This window comes from Coffea eugenioides, chromosome 7, assembly GCF_003713205.1.
Source record: "Coffea eugenioides isolate CCC68of chromosome 7, Ceug_1.0, whole genome shotgun sequence".
NCBI lineage: Eukaryota > Viridiplantae > Streptophyta > Magnoliopsida > Gentianales > Rubiaceae > Coffea > Coffea eugenioides.
In genome coordinates this window covers 37,042,882-37,064,376 of record NC_040041.1, presented here as the reverse complement: position 1 = coordinate 37,064,376, position 21,495 = coordinate 37,042,882, and the positions used below count along the sequence as shown (strand labels likewise).

Below are 21,495 nucleotides of genomic sequence, written 5' to 3'. Positions count from 1 at the left end.
AAGACATCGTGGTGTGGTTCCTTAATTTCCCTTCAATATTTACACAAAAAAAATATAAAGAGTTCGCATTTTTACTTTAAATCCTTACAATAGACCCTATAAGAATATATTGCATCTGCAAATTGCAAATGGTTAAAGTTTTACCTTTGGTGGCTTGCAACCTCAGGTTGAAGAAGCACAATTTTGTTTCCTACAAATGCTTTGCCGGCTTGCAAATGCTTTGTTTCCTGCAATTTTGGCCGAAAACCCACAACATGGCTTTTTTATTTAGGTATGAAGGGCACAACCGATATATCTAGTGAAAGTTTGTGTTAAAAACTTATTTTTCGAAAGAAACACGTGCCTTTCCAGTGCGTTTAACACAAACGCGTTACATTTGATGATTTCTGTCGACAATTCACCTTGCTTCAAACCATGGGGTACCAATGCGTATGATATGAAACCATAGGGGAATTTTCTGTATGATAAATATATCACAGGGGACTTTTTTATTTTTAACCCATTTCCTCTCACTATACTTGATCTGGGTGAGAGTGAACGTATAGTGGGATTCCACTCATCAGGTCAGATAAAATTATGTTTTGCATATGTTGAATCAATTCAATTATACAATGATTCATGTCGATTTTTTGTTTGTTTATATGTTGAATCAGTTCAACACTATATTAATTCATTTATATCTCAAAGCAATTTCTGGAGGCTTCCAAATTCTTCTGTTTGAACCTAATGCTGCTATATAACTTTCCGATTGCAGTGGAAAACACAATCATGCATTAACCAAACCAACATTGGCTAGCATTATCTGTTTCAATGGTGAATAATGTTTATATAAGGATCTATAATCCCAATTTGTCAAATATTCTTCTCTACATACATGCGTGATACACTTTTCTGTTCCCCAATTTGTGCATCTAAGTAAGTGTCCTACAGAAAAGTATAAGTTGCTTCTATTTTTCCTCAATAAAACCATAACTAAATTGATTGATATGTTGAAATATACAATAGCGATTTTGCAACAAATATTAAGTGGAGACACAAACCAGTTTGTGTTACTTTTCAATGGAGAAAGGCCATAGGACTCAATTGTAAATTTTTGCGTCAAAACTTGACCTTTATAATTTGCATTACATTGTTATATAAAAAAGCATGTTTTATTGACATTCAAATCTAAAAATAGATTTAAATTATGAAAGCACGTGACTTTCTTCACTAATATTTTGCTGAAGTACAAACATTTTTATTCTTCACTAAGCAATATTCTAAAGGAGCAATTTTACTTAAATTTGTTTTACGTTGTTTCATATTTTGTTTTCCATTTTAAGCGGTGAATTGGTCAAACTGATCAAAATTACAAATCAAATAAACTGGATGACCTTTCTTGCCGGGTGATCTGTGTACCTCTTTGTTCAACTCACGTAATACTGCAATTATTCCTTCTTTCAGAGCAGATTTGGGATGAAGACTGAAGCATTCATGTCTTTTCTTGATTTGGTGTGATCACTCCACTCATCAGGTTAGATATATTTGTATGTGTATGTTAAATCAATACAATGATATATAATTGCTCGTGTATCTACTGTAAAAAATTTAGTAAGATTTGTTATTTAAAGAGTAAGTTACATCTATTGTGAATCTTCTTTTATACAAAAACTTACCATTAGTTGTACTAAATTTACTATCATAATTTTGTCCCTAAGGAAACCTATAATATATAGTAAATCAGAAACCTACCCATGGCATCACGAAGGTACTTATGGTAACTCTTCATCACTTTAGAATTTTCCTTGAAGTAGCTCTAAACATCAACGAAAAAAATCTAAAAACATAAGGAAATGTTTTCTTTTCTTTTGCAGTAAGTACACAATTTTCAAGGTTTTGGAAATTGAATATGGATGCGAGGTTTAGAGAGGGGATAGCTTCAGGGTTGGTATTATTCATGGAATTTACGGAGAATTTCTATTTGCTTTTTATACAGAGTGTGGTGAATTATATGTTTTATCTACTGAATCTTCGGCTCTGTTTTTGGTTTGCAAGAATGTCTACGACACAGGATTTTTCCATTGCTTATTGAAGTGGATTCTCAAGTTTTACTGCGTATTCTTCAAACTTCTAAAAAGGTGAGGTGGTCTTTGTGTATAACTATTGAGAGGATTTTGTCATTTTTGGGGCAACTTTCAACTAAGGTTTTCCATGTTTATCAAGAAATTAATTCTGCTGTGGATTTTTTGGCCTCTTTGCATGGTTTTTCATGCATCATTTTTGATAATATTGCAGATTTATCAAGTCAATGTAGGGCTATTTTACAATTAGATAGGCAAGGTTTTGTTTATATTCGTACTTCCTTTGTAAGGGAGTAAGTGCTCTTCGTTTATTGTTTTATTGTTTATCATGTACTAGAGGTAAGGCTATATGTCCCCTTCTATGTTTACTTGTTTTTCTATGTTTTAATAAATTTGGGTTAGCATCCCATCCCCGTATACAAAATTTGTCAAAAAAAGTACAAATTTTTCAGGTGGACAGGGAAGGGGTCTTAGAGTTTCCCCTCAGTTTCAGGATTCTAATGTCATATTTGACAGTTGGAAGTGCGAGGTGTTAGGACTGGTTTAAGAATAAACAAACTAAAGTTAGAACAAAATATGCGGTATAACCGATCATATAAGAGTTAGGCGGTAGACATCAGCCATATAATACTTAGGCGGTAAAACCGACTATATAAAAGGGTTGTGGCAACCCAATAAAAACAAATAACAAAATAAAATAAAAGACACAAAAATTTACGTGATTCGGTCAAATTGACCTACTTCCATGGGCGGAGGAGGAGCAATATTTCTACTATGAAAAAGAAATACAAAAGCGGTAGAAAAGTGGTTCCTAGGCCGAAAAGGCACTTAGAAAAGGTTTAGAAAATATTCCTAAACTCAAAATAAGAGAGCCTAAAATATTTGACTATAAATGGGTTAAATGACTCAAGAAACTAATAGCCCATATAACTCTCTTCAGGGATGCACTGAAAACCTTCATACGCCTCCTTTATTTATAGGCTCACCGAAGGAACCTTTCCTGCTGTCTGCTGCGATGTGGGACGAAAGGAAATGAAAAAAAATTATGCCATAAAGTCAAAGCTTGCGGCTTTGACAAATCAACAAATTTCCACCTTGGCATAATTTTAGTTCCACCATCAACAATAATAAAATTGCTCCACCTTCTCCTCATAAGCCCCAATGGGCCAAATCACACACAATGAATACCAACCAAGTCCAAGCACTGCTTAAACTTATAAATTGGAAGAGGGTTTGTAAACATGTCAGCAGGATTCTCCTTGATATTGATCTTTCAAACAAGAACTTTCCCTTCAAAATGATATCCCGGATAAAATGATATTTTATATCAATGTGTTTTGTTCTCTCATGACACATCTGGTCTTTAGTCAAGTGTATAGCACTTTGACTATAACAGTGAATAACCGTAACACCCTGATGTAGATAAAACTCGCCAAATAATCCCTTCAACCATAAGGCTTCTTTGATTGCCTCGATCACTGCCATGTATTCTACCTCTGTAGTAAATAGAGTCACAATGGGTTGTAAAGTAACTTTCCAACTGACTGCACAACCCCCAATGCAGAATACATAGCCTGAAAGTGATTTTCTTCTGTCAAGATCTCCGGCGTAATCTGAATCTACAAAACCAATCATAGTGGTTTTATTTCTTCCAAACTCCAAACAACCGTTTGAAGTCCCTTGCAAGTATCTGATAATCCACTTCACAGCCTGCCAATGTTCTTTACCTGGACAAGACATATATCTACTAAGAACACTGACTGCTTGTGAAATATCCGGATGAGTACAAACTATTGTATACATAATACTGCCGACTGCACTAGAATAAGGAACCCGTGCCATATAATCTTCCTCTTCATCTGATTGTGGTGACTGAGTAGCAGATAACCGAAAATGATTAGCAAGAGGAGTCCTTACAGGTTTTGCATCTTTCATGCCAAAACGCTCCAGGACTTTCTTCAGGTAATTTTTTTGGGTCAAGAATAACTTCCCTGCTCCTCGATCTCACTTAATATCCATGCCAAGAATTTTCTTAGCTGCTCCCAAATCTTTCATTTCAAATTCACTTCTTAGCTGTAATTTCAAATTGTTAATTTCTGACAAATTTTTGGCAACAATGAGCATGTCATCAACATACAACAACAAATAGATAAAAGAATCATCATCTAACTTCCGGAAGTAAACACAATTATCATACATGCTTCTTGAATAACCATGACCCAACATAAAGGAATCAAACCTTTTATACTATTGTCTTGGAGATTGTTTCAATCCATATAAAGATTTCTTCAACAAGCAAACATGATCTTCCTTACCTTCAATCTCAAAACCCTGAGATTGCTTCATATAAATTTGTTCTTCAAGTTCGCCAAGTAAGAAAGCTGTCTTTACATCGAGCTGTTCTAATTCCAAATTATACATGACAATTAAAGCAAGTAAAACAGGAATAGAGCTATGTTTAACAACAGATGAGAATACATCATTAAAATCAACACCTTATACCTGACTATAGCCCTTTGCAACCAATCATGCTTTATACCTTGCATCTTCAACCCCTGGAATACTTTCCTTCTTCTTGAAGACCCATTTGCATCCAACAATTTTCTTATTTGAAGGCAACTTCACAAGAACCTAAGTTTTATTCTGATGAAGTGATTCAATTTCTTCATTCATCGCAATCAACCATTTTGCAGAATCATCACAAGAAATTGCTTCTGAATAGGTGGAAAGTTCACCAACTGTATCAGTTTCTTCTGCAACAAACAAAGCATATGCAGCTAAAATTGCATATCTTTGTGGTGGTCGAATGTCTCTCCTTGGTCTATCTCTAGCGATGGAATACTCCTCTTCTTCTGAACTATCTTCAACAGTAAATTCAGGTGCATCTACTGGCACTTGCTGAATAGGAGAGTTAGAAGGATCACAACTACCGATTTCAAGCTCCACCTGCTTCTGTGTACTATCATCTGTATCACAAGAACTAGAAGACTTCTTCTTAGAAGATAACATAGACAATTCATCAAAAATAACATCTCTATTGATCACAAATTTTGGAGATTTGGGATCAAGACACCATAATCTGTATCCTTTCACCTCAGAAGCATACCCAAGAAAAATGCACTTTTTAGCTCTAGGCTCCAATTTTCCATCATTCATATGCATGTATGCTGGACATCCAAAAATTTTTAAATTGGAGTAATCAGTAGGAGTACCTGACCAAATTTTCTCAGCAGTTTTGAAATCAAGAGATGCAGAAGGAGAACGGTTGACAATGTAACATGCCATATTGATCGCCTCTACCCAAAAGTCGTTTGTCAACTCTGCATTGGAGATCATACATCTCGCTCTCTCCAAAAGCGTTCTATTCATACGTTCGACCACACCATTTTGTTGAGGCGTCATTCTAACAGCGCGATGCCCAACAATTCCTTCATTTTTACAAAATTCATTAAATTCTCCTTCACAAAATTTCATGCTATTATCTGTTCTCAACCGCTTAATATGTTTTTCTGTTTGTTTCTCAATCAAAACTTTCCATTGCTTGAAAGTTAGGAAAACATCATTTTTATGTTTAAGAAAATATACCCAAACTTTTCTTGAATAATCATCAATGAAAGTCAATATGTACCCGACACCATCTTTAGAAGGATCACGAGAAGGCCCCTAGAGGTCTGAATGAATGTAGTCCAAAGTTCCTTTTGTCCTGTGAACTGCCGGCAACTGGAAGCTAACTCTCTTCTACTTTTCAAAAATACAATGTTCACAGAATCCCATCTTTCCAATACTTTGACTACCAAGAAGACCTCGTTTGCATAAAATAGATAAGTCTTTCTCGCTCATGTGCCCCAATCTCATATGCCACAATTTGGTGAAATCGGAATCGGACAAAGTTGATGTAGAAACAGCAGCAGCATCTGTAACAGTAGATCCCTGCAAAATAAACAAAGTACCAGATCTGTGTGACTTTATAACAATAAAAGCACCTCGACTGATTTTGAGAACTCCACCTTCAGCTGAATATCTGCACCCAATAGACTCAAGAGTGCTCAAAAAGATGAGATTTTTCTTCAAATCTAGAACATGTCTAATAGCTGTGAGCGCCCTCACAATACCATTGTACATTTTAATTCAAATTGTGTCTTTGCCAACAACTTTACAAGCAGCATTGTTACCCATTAAGACAACTCCACCTTCAGTTGATTCATATGTTTAAAATCAATCCCTATTGGGACACATATGATATGAACAACCCGAATCTAAAATTCACTTATTGTTAGACCTAAAAATATTTTTCGTTGTACAAAAAATGGTTCCATCATTCTCATCAACTGCTATACTAACTTCAGCGGATTCAATATTTTTCTCAACAAATTTTCCTTTTTGCTTTTCTTTATTTTTCAATTTTAAGCAATCAGAGATAACATGACCATTCTTTTTACAATAGTTGCACACCACATTTTTATATCTAGACTTGGATCTATTTCTATTTTCTGTATTTCTCTTTTTAGATTTACCCCGAACAAACAAGCCATCACCTTGACTCCCACTAGTTTCCCCAGTAATATCCTTATCTATCTGCTCTTTAGATTTTAATGCAGATTTAATTTTTCGATACGAAATTGTTTCTTTTCCATAAATCATCGTATCACGGAAATGCTTAAAGGTAGGGGAAGGGAACACAAAAGTAATAGGGCCTGATCTTCATCATCAATTTTCGAATCTATATTCTCCAAATCCATAATAATGGAATCAAATTTATTAAGATGGGAGAGTATAGATGTACTTTCAGACATCCGAAGCATATACAAACTCTCCTTCAGATATAACCGATTCTCGATTGTCTTCTTCATATACAAGGCCTTAAACTTGTCCCACATGGCCTTTGTCCAAGTCTCAGTGGCTACCTCCCGCAAGATCTCGTCAGAGAGATTTAGGATAATACTGGACCTTGCCTTCTTATCCATCTCAACAAAATTTGCATCTGTCACATCCTCTGACTTTTTCTCGATTCCGTGTATTGGTGGATCAACTCCGTCTTGAACCAAAATGGCCTCCATCTTGAGCTGCCACATGCCGAAATTGACATTCCTGTCGAATTTCTCAACAACCGTCTTTGTTATTGTCATTATTGCCACAAAATCTGTAACTTGAACCTTGTCTCAAAAAAATTGATCAAACAAATATGCAAGACTCATGAGCGGCCCCACAGGGTGAGTGGGCCCACGGGATTAGCGGACCCCACAAGGGGAGGGGCCCCACACGATAAGTGGGCCCCACCAGATGAACCTGTCTTACAAAATATATCAACCAACTCTGATACCAGTTTGTTAGAACTAATCCAAGAATAAACAAACTAAAGTTAGAACAAAATAGGCGGTATAACCGACAATATAAGAGTTAGGCGGTAGACACCAGCCATATAATATTTAGGCGGTAAAACCGACCATATAAAAGGGTTGTGGCAACCCAATAAAGACAAATAACAAAGCAAAATAAAAGACACAGAAATTTACCTGGTTCGGTCAAATTGACCTACGTCCATAAGCGGAGGAGGAGCAATATTTCTACTATGAAGAAGAAATACAAAAGCCGTAGGAAAGTGATTTTTAGGCCGAAAAGGCACTTACAAAACTCAAAATAAGAGAGTCTAAAATATTTGACTATAAATGGGCTAAATGACTCAAGAAACTAATAGCCCATATAAATCTCTTGAGTGGTGCATTGAAAACCTTCACACGCCTCTTTTATTTATAGGCTCACCGAAGGAACCTTTCCTGCTGTCTGCTGCGATGTGGGACGAAAGGAAATGAAAAAAAAATATGCCACAAAGTCAAAGCTTGCGGCTTTGACAAATCAACACGAGGCTTAAAAAGAAAAAAAAAAAGAGTACAAATTGCAATATCTTCTTGAAGTCTAGTGAAAGTTAATTTTTCTTAGGCATTTTGGTTTGTTGTTTAATCTTTTATTTTCCGTGATTAAGTGTTGCAAGTTGATGAAAATTACAAATAAACGAAAATACACGCATATATTTTGTTGGCTATCCTCATACATCTTCATTCAACTGATGTAGCACTATAACTGTTCCACCCTCTAGAGAGATTAATTACAAGCAAAATAAAAATCTCAAGAAACAAGCACAAGAATCTTGATCATGTGCAGATTCAGTGTCCTTGGACAGTTATACTAATAACCTAGGGGACAGGAAATTGGTAGATGCTCCAAGTTAACTAATAAGAAAGCCATGAAGTCCCATAGCAGGGCCTCTTTCTTAATATAGATACTATTAGCTTGATGATTTATCACATTCTGTATGACTATTAGCCATTAACCAAGGATTAGGATCATGCACTATGGATGATCACCAAATTAGTGCCATTGTTTGGAGCACTGCAGATGATCATCAAACTAATGCAACTCATAGATTCTTATATATATTCTAATTGAGCCACAATGTGCAACTCATAGATTTCCTCAAATTTCTATCAAAGTTGTCAAAAAAAAAAATGCACCACACTAGTACAGATCTACCAATAAAAATGAGGGACAAATACCATAACTTTCTCCTCGATAGAGAGGTTCCTCGATGAGATACCGCAGTAAGTTGTCTTCATTTTGCCACAACAGAAGTTGCTGGGAAACTGTGGCCACAATTTTTTATTTACTACTGCACCATTTCTCATGTGAATGAGATAGCATTTTGCAACATTTTCCCAATACAATATGTATATAGATACAAAAGAGCCTAGCTGGCAGTATTCACTACTGTCAGATCATGACAGATCTGTACATCTTGAACTAAGTTTACAGAAGAGCTAATTATAACCGACAGAAATCTAAAATCAGGAGTGAAAAGAAGATGCCATGATGGAGATCTCCTCCAGCAGTGGCATTAGTTGCTTTGATTTTAGTAGCGCGTTATGGTTTCGCTTTGCTTTTGATTATCTGGACTGGTTTGAAAGGTTCTCTAGTTTGTGGGAGAATAAAATCAAGTTCCTGGAGATGGTGGTTAGACTATTGGTAGTCTTTTATGTTTATGCCAATTAGTAGGAAGAGGAGGAACCAAGAAACACTTTTGAAGCATGCATATGAGGAGGACAGGGGCAAGGATAATACTAACAAAGTTTGAGATGGATTATTATTTGCTTCAGAATTTAAGACTTGGTAACCAGCATAATTCATGATCTACACTCTGCTCATCTCATGTGTAATCATTCTTGTGATCTAAATACGGATATCCTGGAAAATTTTCCTGTTATTTTATCTAGGCTCATTTTCAAATGCAAATCCAATTTCGATCACCTAACTATTGTTGACATTTTCAACTATCAAGTAAGCTGGACATTAATTTTCTTACAACATCATATTCAAGATGATGTTGAAGCCATTTTCTCTGTGCTTGTTAAGCAAGACTGATTACTAGTCTGTAGCAAAACTAAAAAATAAAAAATAGAAAGGCTATGCTAATTCCAGCCATGCAAAGAAAAGGAAAAAAGCCTTAATTATTTCAATAGACCAAAAACTTTTCAAAACCCACGGCCAAAAGCTTTAAACCCGCAACGGATCTTCTGTCCCATACTCTGTGCCATTCTCTGTTCCACTTTTTATTATATTACTATTTTTCCTTCATAAACATCATGTTTTAGTTCTTTTTTGTTTCCTTAAGATCCAATAACTATTAATTCAGTAATACACAAAATTTAACAAACTCAAAAAATCAAAATGCATAAAAAATGAGATTTTTTATGCATTTTCTGCTGTATTTTTTAATTTTCTATTATATATTGCTTTTTTGAAGCTGTTGTATTTATTTTTTACTGAATTAATACTTATTAAATCATAAGGAAACAAAAAAGAACTAAAACATGATGTTTATGAAGGAAAAATAGCAATATAAAAAAAAGTGGGACAGAGAATGACACAGAGTATGGGACAGAAGATCCGTTGCGCTTTAAACCCCATTGAATTTTATCCTCAGTTGCTTTTTATCCCCCTCAATTCAATAAATAGGCACTTTGTCCCCCTATTTTATGTTTTAGGACAAAAGTATTCCTTCTATATTAATTGTTATTTTATTTCTTTTTCTCCTTTTTTGCCTTTTTCTACTTGTCCGTTTTCTCTATATTTTTTTAAAACTTTTCTCCCTTCTCTCATATGATCAACTACTTTCTTCTCTTTACTATGATTATCCATATATTAATTTTAATTTTCTTAACCTTCATCTTTGTTTATTTCTATCTTTTTTACTTTTGTTATTGGAAGTAATATTATCATAAAGTCTATGCTATAACAAAGTATATGTTATCTATGAATATAAACTATTTCATATATTTCTTAAATCAATACATATAGAATTTAGAATAAATTATTTTTTAATAACAATAGTAACAAATTAAAAAATCATAATAACATAACTGTAAATCATCTATACATAAAAAAGAAGTAAATAAACATTTAGATTTTTGGGATATATTTTTAAATATTAAGTAATTTAAATTTCTAGTTCACTAATAATTATTTAAATAGTCAAATTGCTAGCAAGATACCCTTTTGAGTATCACAAGCATGTGCTAAGTCCTTTATGCCAGACAGTTTGTTTTGAATATTCTAATAGTGTAAATAAATAAAACAAGATTGAAATTATAAGTAAAAGACAATTACATTATTATAATAAGCACACAAATTAATAATACTAATAGGAAAGTTAAACAAATAGTGACATAAAAGCAGTGGAAAAAAGAAAATGGAAAAAGAAGAAAAAAATAAAAGAAAGTAGCAAAAAAGGAAAAATAAGGGAATGAATAACAAAAAGAAACAAAATAAATTAGTAAGTGTAATTTTGTTTTAAAATATCAAATATGAGGTCAAAGCGCTTATTTAATGAGTTCAAGGGGTAAAACACAACTAAGGGTAAAGTTCAGTAGGGTTTAATGCATTTAACAAAAAAAAAAGACAAAATAAAAGTACCAAAACATATTGCTACTTATATGCACAAGAGCTACTTGTTACTAATCTAGCAAAATTCAACAAGCAAAAAAAAAAGGTTATTAATGTAAAAAAGGTCAATAATCCAAACGACAAGAAGTATCATGCACAATTGCAATAAAAGAAGATAGAAATGTTACAAATACTGTGAAGCCACTAAAATTTCTAAGTCTTTCATTATTATTTCTCCTTATTTCTTATCTTGACAGTTTCGCGAGTACTTAACATACTTATAAGTAAAAAAAAAAACTTACAAGTGATGACTGAGGGAATTATATATATGTCTGTAACTATCAGTGTATGTGATGCTATTATAATCCATTGGAAAAAAATAAAAGAAAAAAAATCATGGTGGAGATCTTCTCAATTGAAATTTGTGTTTTCTAACTAAAAAATTGAAAAAGAAAAACTTTAAAATTGTGAAGGCCCCGCCCAACTAGCACTAATTATTATTGAGGCCCCGCCCAACTAAGATCTTCTTCACAGAACCATCATTGTTTATTTGGAAAAACAAAAGGCAGCATTATTATGGGCAAGAAAAATGTAAAGCATATTCTTCTTCACAACACCAACCTTTGATCTGTGGGCAAGAAAGTGAAGGCCTGCTATTGTGAATGAAGCTATCTCGTCTCAGACACTCAGCAGTGACTCACAAACCTGCTTGTATTGGAGTATACTTTTCGACGAAATCCCATGAAAAATTTGCCTTTAATGTGATAAATTTGCTGAGATTCAACTACAGGAGTGGAGTAAGAGGCGATTGTTAGGGAGGTGGCGAAACTGGTGCCTGCCAGTAGCCGGAGCTTCTGCAGTCAATTTCCTCAAATAGAGCTGATCAACAACAGGTATTTTTAAATTCAAGGAAATTGAATAAGGAGAAAAGAATATAAGAATAAGTTGATAATTTATTCAATTTCCTCTGCAGTTTATATATTCTGTATGTTGAAGGAAAAATATAAAACAAGGGAATGAAAGAAAGAGCTTCAATGGAGAACAAAATCAGTTTCCTAGTTGTTTGATACTTCCTTTGTTGTTGCTGAAACTATAATCATCTCAAAAGTAATAAAAAAGTAAAAGAGCTTCAATGGTTTAGCTATGTCTAGCTAAATTGAGGGAATCATTGGTTGAGTTGATTCATTTTGAAGTCAGAAAACATAATCTAATTCTGCTAATTTATATGAAATGGTAGATACAAACTCAAAGAATATTTAATCAAACGATGTGAGTAATAATTGTAAAAGTAATTTTAACAAAAAACTTCTAAACTTTTTACTTTTGTTGTTTTTCTTAGTTCTCCTTCTCGGTTGGAGGCTAAATACTTATATAAGCATACTTATTCGGGTGGTTTTTTCTAGGTTGCTTTTTATTTTTTGGTAAATAGGAGATCTTGAATTCAAAATCTTCTATTTACAATTCCTCTCATTTTACTATCCAATCCAATCCTCTCCTCTCGAACTTACATTGGTGCTAATAGTTAATTATGTAATATTTTTTCTCTAAATAAATTTACTAGCTTTTAGTTATGAACTAGTATTCATTAAAAGTAGAAATTTTATGATTGAAACTCTTTAGATTATCTTCTAGAATAAGTCAAATTACATGAGCATACTAACGTAGCAAATTTGATAATCAAAATATACATTTTCTAATTAAAGTATCGAATAAGAACTTAGAGAAATGAAAACTTAAACTAAAGTGCCTCATGTGTTTTTTAGCTTTCTTTTCATTTTCTTAAATAAATACTAGCTCCTCGTTTATTTTACTTAGAATTGTGGTTCTTTTGAAGAGTTAGTTTTGGACTTACGATGCCATGATTCAGCTCGCATTAAGTCAAAAAAAAAAAAAAACAACGGAATGTGTAAATATTATTTTCCAAATATTATTTCTTTTAATATTAAATACATGCAATGATTTATTTCAAGATTATTAAGGAGAAACTATCTGTAGTAATTCTTCCAGGTTACCAATTATTTTTTTAACAAAGTAAGATTAGGTGTTAATCATAGTGAAAGGATAGGAATTACTTTGAGTTACAATTAGGCATTGAAAATTTCTGTATTAGAAATTTGTTCAGAGAATATATTCATCTTCCTATGCCACATCACTATTCATCTTTCTATGCCTGTATTCGGGGATGAATTTGGTACTTCATAATTAACTTTAGACACACCACTAACACTCTTGTTAATCAAACTGACTTGGATATCATGCCCAACAACTTAAAACACTATCCAGTAGAGAAATTTGATAAATGTATTGCTAAATATCTATAATAATGACTTAAGGGATTTTGTAAGCAAAAGAATAGTCAATTTTAGATTACTTTAAGAAGTTCAATACCTTGATAGAGTAATAGATTAGATGAAAAGAGGTCAAGTTTAGATAATTGCATAAAAGTCTCATAATACTCAAATTCTATAATCTCTCCATTACTCTGCCAAATTAACTTTTAAATGGAACTGCATCAATTAATTGTAATGGCCTGCACATGCTAACTTATTCCACATAGATTTGTCACAAATATAAGAAGGACATTTAAATCCGCTGGTAGGATTGATTTTCATTTTTGTATAGCAAGTCTTTGTCTTCAACTCAAAATTGCACTCATGAATCCTTATAGTTCTTTCTTGTTTCACTAATGACTACAATCTTCTCCAATCAGCTGCTGTAAATAAAAATAATTTTTTTTTTGAGAATATACGATATGGTGCAAACTTTTTTTTTGGAAAATATACAATACCAATACCATTAATACAAAGTTCATCAATTTTTAGTGATGCGTTAGAGCCCCAAATCGGTGCTGGCCGGTTAGTACACTTCTTACTAGAGAGAAGGGTTTGTTTTTTATGTGATAATTTTTTTTTCTTTTTGTTACGCTATCATTTTAATTTTTTTCCTTTTTATGATGATTTAATATCATCTTCTGAAAAATTTTTCATTTTTTTAAAGAGAAGGGTTTATTTTTTATGTTATAGTTTTTTGTTTTTTTCCTTTTCATGTTATCTTAATACCAAGTGCACATCAAGTGTACCTATAATTGAAAATTTGAAGAAACTAAAGAAAAGCATTTGTCCATTATAATGTACCATCTCACTTGCAAAGAGTCTTGCGTATACGAATTCTTCAGAATTTTCTTTTTTTTTTTCTTAAACTTAATTTTTGCATATTTCACAAGATCACCAGCTATTGCCAGACGTTTCATTTTCTCTCAAGTATGTGCTGAATTTGTACTTTTCTAAAAATTTGAAGTTTTTTTCTTTTTTTCTTTCTTTTTTTAACGTAGCTTCACCATATAAATTGGAATTTCTGCAGGTTCCAGAGTACTCATTCTCTCCAAATCCAAAGTAAGTGCTGAATTTCTTTTCTTTTTTTTTCGTACATTATTTTTGGTTGAAAAATATATGGCTTTTTCCATGTGTTCTTGGCATCTCATACTCGCATATCATCGCCTCACTTATGCCTGGGATGTACGGTTTCCGTTTAAAGCAATTTCCTCCCAACCTCATTGTACGGAAAGAAACCTGAGGAAATTAAAGATGAAACAGGAGGAAATTCCACCTTTTTTGCTTGACTCAGCATTAGATAAATCAATTCTTGGTATGAACACATGTATTGCTAAATTTGCTGAAGCAATTATGGCTCAGCATTGCTTCTCAATTTTAGATTTACTAAATTTACAAAATCCCCAGTAGAGAACACCCAACAATGTGCTGAACCAAATAGTTATAAATTCACGATCAATTTAGTAACTTGATCAAATTTTAGTTATTCGTTAGGGACTCAATCAGTTTATTGTGCCATTTCTTGGCAATTAAAACAAGAAATTTTGAAAAATACCTACATGATCTTTTTAGAGAAATTTGCAACTAATCTTCTATTGTATATCCTAATTCTCACTTTACCTCTTAACCCCCTTTTTTGTAATAAACTCGTTTTTCAGTTGTTTTTCTTTACTACTACTAAAGTACAAATTTGGCCCAAAATCTAAATTTTGGAAAATATATACATAATATAGAGTATTTTTTTAGCTGATATGAGTAGGCATGGTCACGGTTCCAGAACCGTCGGTTCTGGTTCTTCAAAGGGGTAGAACCAGAACCGCATAGTTCTTATTTTACTACAAGAAATTTGGTCATCAGTGACAACAATATGTCATCACAAGACATAGAAATGTTGTCACTAATGACTTTTATTGACGACTTTTGGGTCGTCACAGAGTCATCACTATATCTCCGTCGGTAAAAGTATATAGTGACAACACAAAAAGTCGTCAGTGAATAGTTGTCATTAGTGACAACAGTATGAAAGAGTTTTATTGACGACTTGGCATGTTGTCAGAGATGTATTGATCAAGGTTGTCACTGAAAAGTGTCAGAAGTTGTCACTTATATGATATACTTATTGACAACATTTCTTGTCACAATTGAAGTTTGGAGTTAGTGACAAGCTTTGTTGTCACAAAGAGTTTTTTATTCTTGTTATGCAACAGCTCTTTTTTGTCATTTGTGATCTTTAACATTGTCAGCTCCATTTCAATAAACTCACAATTTAGCATGGTAAATTATTTATCTAAAATAAATAGAAAGAAATAATCTAAACAATCGATAATCAAAAGTAGTTGTTGCATTAGGCTACATGCCAATATAGCATATTCAGTACTGAAATGTCATATTGAGGTGCACATTACCCAACAAAGGTCTATAAAAGTAACATTGTGCCTAAATATCACATATTCATAAGGTACGTTTACAAAAGGAATTGAGTTCAAGAAACCAAAGAACATCCAAGCGAACCCTTGCATGAGAAATTGCGACTTTGTCTTCAACGTCCTTCAGTCATTGCTATAGACAGCTCCCAAAATTTTGTTTAAATAGCATTTATCTGTAATAAAGTAGTAAAACAAGTAGATAAGGGGAGGATTAAAACACTGAAGGAGAAGTAACAATACTTAGGTTGCTTAGCTAAAATATGCAATCCAATAAGAACCTCAATAATTAAAGCTGTACATTCAAAATCAACCCCAAATAAAACCAAAATCAGCCCCAGAAAATCAAAATCAGCCCCGAACTATTGCAGAAAATCAGCTCAAGAAATAAGTACTGCTATTAAACTTCAGCTTCAAAGGAATAATATAACAAGTTGTTAATGCAACAAGCACTGCTATAAGTACTGCTATGAACAATATAACCAATTGATAAGACTACAAGCACAACACTAAAGGAAAAGCAACTTTGATTCGCTTGCTTAGCTAAACATTCAAATAAACTAAACTGAACTAAACCAAAACAATCCAAAGTAATGCATAGCAGAGGATACAACGTGTCCAGTATGATAACCAAAGTAATGTGAATCACGATACAAGGTGTCGAGCTATCCATTCATATAGGAGAAACTGAGGCAATGTGTACCTCATTTATATAAGAGAAACCGATACAATGGGTATCGTGAGAAAGATGTCTATGGGTTGCTCAATCTTTACAACCCATTTCTCCAAACCACTAGAGGATGAATACATGGAGTGGTACTGCATAAACAATATTAACCTTATCAAAATCCATATACCCAAATTACTCAAATCACAAAAACAACTAAAAGCTACTGAAAAGCATTGGCATTGCCGTGTAAATGCTTGTTAAAGCAGTAAATACTGTAAATTGCAAGACTTAATAGCTACCATCCAAGGTCAGAACTCATCACTATCCTAGCTTGTGCTCAAACACATTACCTCAATAACACCATCATATCATACAAAAACTCAAATCACTTCAATATTTCAAAACAACATATGCTAAGCTTAGAGAGCACAAATTTCTGTAATGAAAGATCCAAAGTTCAAAACTTTCAAAGTCAAATAAGAGAACTTTAAAAGCAGCAAATTAAAGAAAAACAATTAAGTCACCTCTTCGATAATCTTCGTTGCCACTCTATCTTTAACACTCCCTCCTAGCTTCAAGAATTCAGTATTGCTTCAAACCTAACAAGTAAATAATAAGCTGAACATAACTATGAAAAATAATATGTTTGCTGAGAAAAAAATTACCTCATAGCCAGTGGCATCAGATAGGCTATTGATTTATCAGGTACATTTATTTTTCAAGAAAGAAAAACAAGCACCCTGTCCTCTTCACCATATCCTATTTTATGCCCTAAGGTAGAATACTCTGAAAACCATTTCAAATTACACTTCAAATCACAAACTACTCCTAAGTATAAACTACTTTGCCATACTTAAGTAATCAAAACTGAATTGCATGGAGAAATAAAAGATAATTAAGGTAAGAACATAGATGATAATTGGAACCAAAAAGCACAGGAATTACCCATCCACAATGGCATAACATATGTATAAACTACTTCACCATACTTAAGTAACCAAAGTTGAATTGCACGGATCACATACAAAAGTTGAACTAATCTTTCTCTATTTTCTGTGGGCATTCTCCTATAGATTTGTACAAGTAGGAACGCGAGGGAAAAATTTGACTGTGGTAATAGAAGAAATCAGAGCATTACTGTTCCTCACTGCTTCTTTGCTAACATTTGTATGAGCCCCTTGATAATTTTACCAAACCACATCAAATTCAAGATAGAAAGAGCGCAAGGCACAACAAATACTGGAAAATAACCAACTGAATGCATCTGGATGACCTGACTATAGTGAATGTAAACATGGTGAAACATGCAAACAAACAACAAAATCCTTGCCATCAGCCAGCCAAAAAAAATAAAGACACCGTTAATTAGGTAGACATTGGACCTCTTCAATCCAGAAATATCAAGATGCCATCTCATGTTGATTTCTGGGGTAGTCATTTCTGATATGAGGACCATGAATGTATAAAGCTGCCCCTCCCCAGTAAATACAAAATATGCACAGAAACTTCGAAAAGACTGTGATGGACAAGAAAATTTCTGATATTCCATCTTTTCTTAAGCAAGAAAATTTGAGATTTCCAGTTGTGTGAACTTCAACAAGTGTCTTCAAATAAAGAAAAAGGCTCTCTGGGTGAGAGTGTAACTGAGAAATTACCATCAGAGTTTGCGCAAAATTACCTGTCTAATTTGACCAGATCACCAATCCTTGAAAAGACTGCTGCTTGGAAAGCTTCTGAATCAGTCTCGCTTAGTCGCTGCAACATATCATGGATAAAAGAAAAGGCATGAATGGATTCATCTACAGCTTTTATATAACTATCCAATGCAGCAATGTACTGACATCTGTTTGAATGAATTAAGCCGCAGACCTGAACAAGGTCATAAAAACATTACAATCGACTTATTCGATATCCATGGATTTGCCTAACAATGGATATTATTTTCATCAGCATGTGAAATACCTGGTGAAACTGACATCTTTCACACAAATGCAACAGGTAAGGAGCATCCCAATCTGTGTCAGGTACAACCTCTAAAAGTGTAAGCAATTGCTTCTCTCTTCTTTTGTGGATCTCAATATTCTGCCTAGAGACACTAGGTGAAAAGCTAATTTCTGATGTCAAATACTCCAAATTTTGACTTAAAATATCTCTAGAGACCTTTGCTCTTTCACAGGCAACATAATAAGTAATAAACTCAATTATGTGACCTGCAGCTTTCTTTGAAGGCCAAGTCTCCAATGAACTACAATCGTCACTGCTAGTAGAACCACCCTTTTGGAAGTAGCTTGCTTCAAGGATAAGAGACAGAACATCTACTAATTTCTTTAACTCGTCAACGAACCATTAGCCAATCTTGGCATAACAACATAGCAATAGGATTGGCAGCAACCAACCCCTTCCCCTGCAACTTTTTTGTGGGATCAAGACATACAACAGAAGGATTTTAAAACCTACAATTTTCTAAATAAGAATAAAGCAATAAATATTTTGAGGTAAATGAGTATGCTATTATGCCTCATCTAAAGCTTGTCTAATTGCCTCATCTAATTTGGTCATTATTATTCAATTCTCCCCCTACCAAGTCCAGCCGTAGCTGATTTTGTACAAAAAATCATTGGGAAGCAGCAAGTCCTTCCCAAGTGGGCCAAAAGGCAGAGGATACAATTAATCTAGGGGATTCACGATAACTAGGCAAAAAATTTTCCCTAATTTTTTTCCTAAGTTAAAATTTAGGGCAATAAAAATTCAGGGGATGAAAAGTTTAATCATGTAAATAACCATAAAATTACACCCTCAATACAGGTTCAACAAGAATGCAGGTAGAAATTTTCAGAAAAAAAAAAAACAAGCGTAGGGCCAAAATATTTGCAAACTATCTTAAAGACAAAGAAGAGAGGGAAAGAACTAACCTTTGCTGCAGAGACTTGGAGAATTACTTGGTCTTCAATGCCAAAGAGCCACGGTACTTCACTGGTCTTCAATTGTCGAAGAGATCGAGAGTGTGGTAGAGGTGGAGGTGGAGGTGAAAATGGAAGTGGAAGTGGAGGTGGAGCCGTGGAGGTAGAGGTGAGTGTGGGCTGACGGGCTGAGTAAAAGTGAGGTGATTTGTGAGAGTCTGAGAGAGAGTTCAACACTTAGAAAAGTTATTGTTTTGCATCTACGTAGTACAAGAGACTTGGACAAATTTGCGCCTCTTTTTTTTGCCTTGAATTTTAAAATTGCGCCACTTTGTTTTTGTCTTGAATTTTAACTAGATTTGGACATCATAATTCCCCCCTTTTTACACAAAAAAAATTGGTGCAATTTTATCTTTTATAATTGTATTTGAAATATAGATTTCATTTTTATTCATTATTTTTGTGTCACAATTTTAAAAATTTTAGTATGAGTGGCAAAACTTTTTAAATTCATATAAATGGAAAAGCATTTTAATAAAATTTAACTAGTTCTTATAGGTGCTAAAACTTTATATCAATTATAACTACTATTTATAAAACTTCACTATTAATCCATTATCTTCAAATAAGAAAAAAATGCACAATTCAACTAATACATAAAGTGTATTAGTTAATTAACTATGGAGTTTAGGATTTATCCACTTCGATAATCGGTTGAATTTGAAAACTCTTATTTATTCATATCAAATTAACTAATAATCATTCTAAGTTAAGTAGTTACAAGTTTATTTACACTAATGAATTTTTTATTTTTTAATTATTTTTTATTCTAATGAAGTTATTACATATACAAGAAAATTAAACTAATAAGGAGGCTCATAAGTATACAACAGTTAAAAATCATTAGAGAACACATAATGATTACAAAAAATTAGGATTAATAGTTGCAAAAAGCAATAAATATTTTAAATCAAACAGTGATAAGACTAGGTTGTCACTAACGGCTATATAATGTTATCAGTGACAACAATAGCAAAGTTGTCAAAGAAAGTCCTATTAATACTGACGACTTTTAGAAAGTTGTCACTATTGCAGTTCCCGCTCTCTCCGTGACTCCTGGCGGGAATCGAATTGTGACAACATTGCAAGGTCGTCACTGATGTGTTGGCTTCCTTGACTCAATTGTGACAACTTGCCGTATTGTGGTTAAATGACCCCATTCTGTGATGATTTTTTTTCATCACTGAGAAATGGTTAAATGTTGTCACTGAGAAATGTTGGCGCGCCTTATGGTTCTGGTTCTGGTTCCGGTTCCGTATGGTCGTATACAATTTTATTTAATTCCTTATCCTTACCAATTTTAATACGAATATAACAATATATTTAAAATTTCAAATAAAATGTAAAAAAATAAATACAAAATAAATATCATATTTTAATTTTATTATTATTCTATTATTCTACAAAGTACGAAGTAATAAATAGATAATACAAATTTTATGAAAAGTACATTACATTGTCAAATTAAAAAATACATTACACTATCAAATGGTAATCATTTTAAATGGAAAAGAAAATACTTGATTTTTTCATTGAAATTGAGATGAAATATCAAAACAAACATTAATTATTTAATCATCTTCATTGCTTGCGACGGCACTAGAATCAGTTGTATAATTGAATTTTTCTTCTTCATCTTTTTCCATTTCTTGTTGTCTATATTCTGCTCTAGTCCAATTATCCACGCATGCTTGAATTTCTAGTGATTCTGGGCTTAATATCAATCTTGTCTCATCCAAAATGCTTCCACCAGCACTAAAAGCTTGTTCCACTGCTACTGTTGATGTTGGAGTTGCTAAATTTTGCTTAGCAATAAGGGAGAGGATAGGATAATTCTCTGATTTTCGCTTCCACCAGTCAAGGACTTTAAACTGTTTAGTTAAGCTACTATCATCATGCTCAAACTTGGTAGTTAGATATGATTTGAGTTCCGTATTAGTATTAAGTGAACCCTTTTGTCGTTTCGACTTTTCAAGAAGTGTTCTATCACCAATCTTGACAGCCCTTTTAAGACTATTATCAGTGTTACTAGAGGGTTCCAAAATACTAGTAGGAAATCGATCACCATAAGTAATAAAAAATTCATTATATAAAGAACAAATAAGCTCTTTAACTTCA

The 21,495-nt window shown here is 33.2% G+C and overlaps 1 long non-coding RNA gene across 3 annotated transcripts; it reads right to left on the bottom strand.

The window, feature by feature from the left end:
- Positions 1-15,647: 15,647 nt before the first annotated feature.
- LOC113778458 lies at positions 15,648-19,514 on the bottom strand. Of its 3 annotated transcripts, none has more exons than XR_003469267.1 (6): positions 19,330-19,514; positions 18,380-18,827; positions 18,096-18,286; positions 16,942-17,016; positions 16,451-16,566; positions 15,648-15,923 (listed from the first exon to the last, which is right to left on the bottom strand). It is a non-coding gene; the product is annotated as an uncharacterized LOC113778458 (long non-coding RNA). The 3 variants fall into 3 exon arrangements; XR_003469269.1 differs by having other exon boundaries at positions 18,096-18,172; XR_003469268.1 differs by having other exon boundaries at positions 18,380-18,821.
- Positions 19,515-21,495: the final 1,981 nt, after the last annotated feature.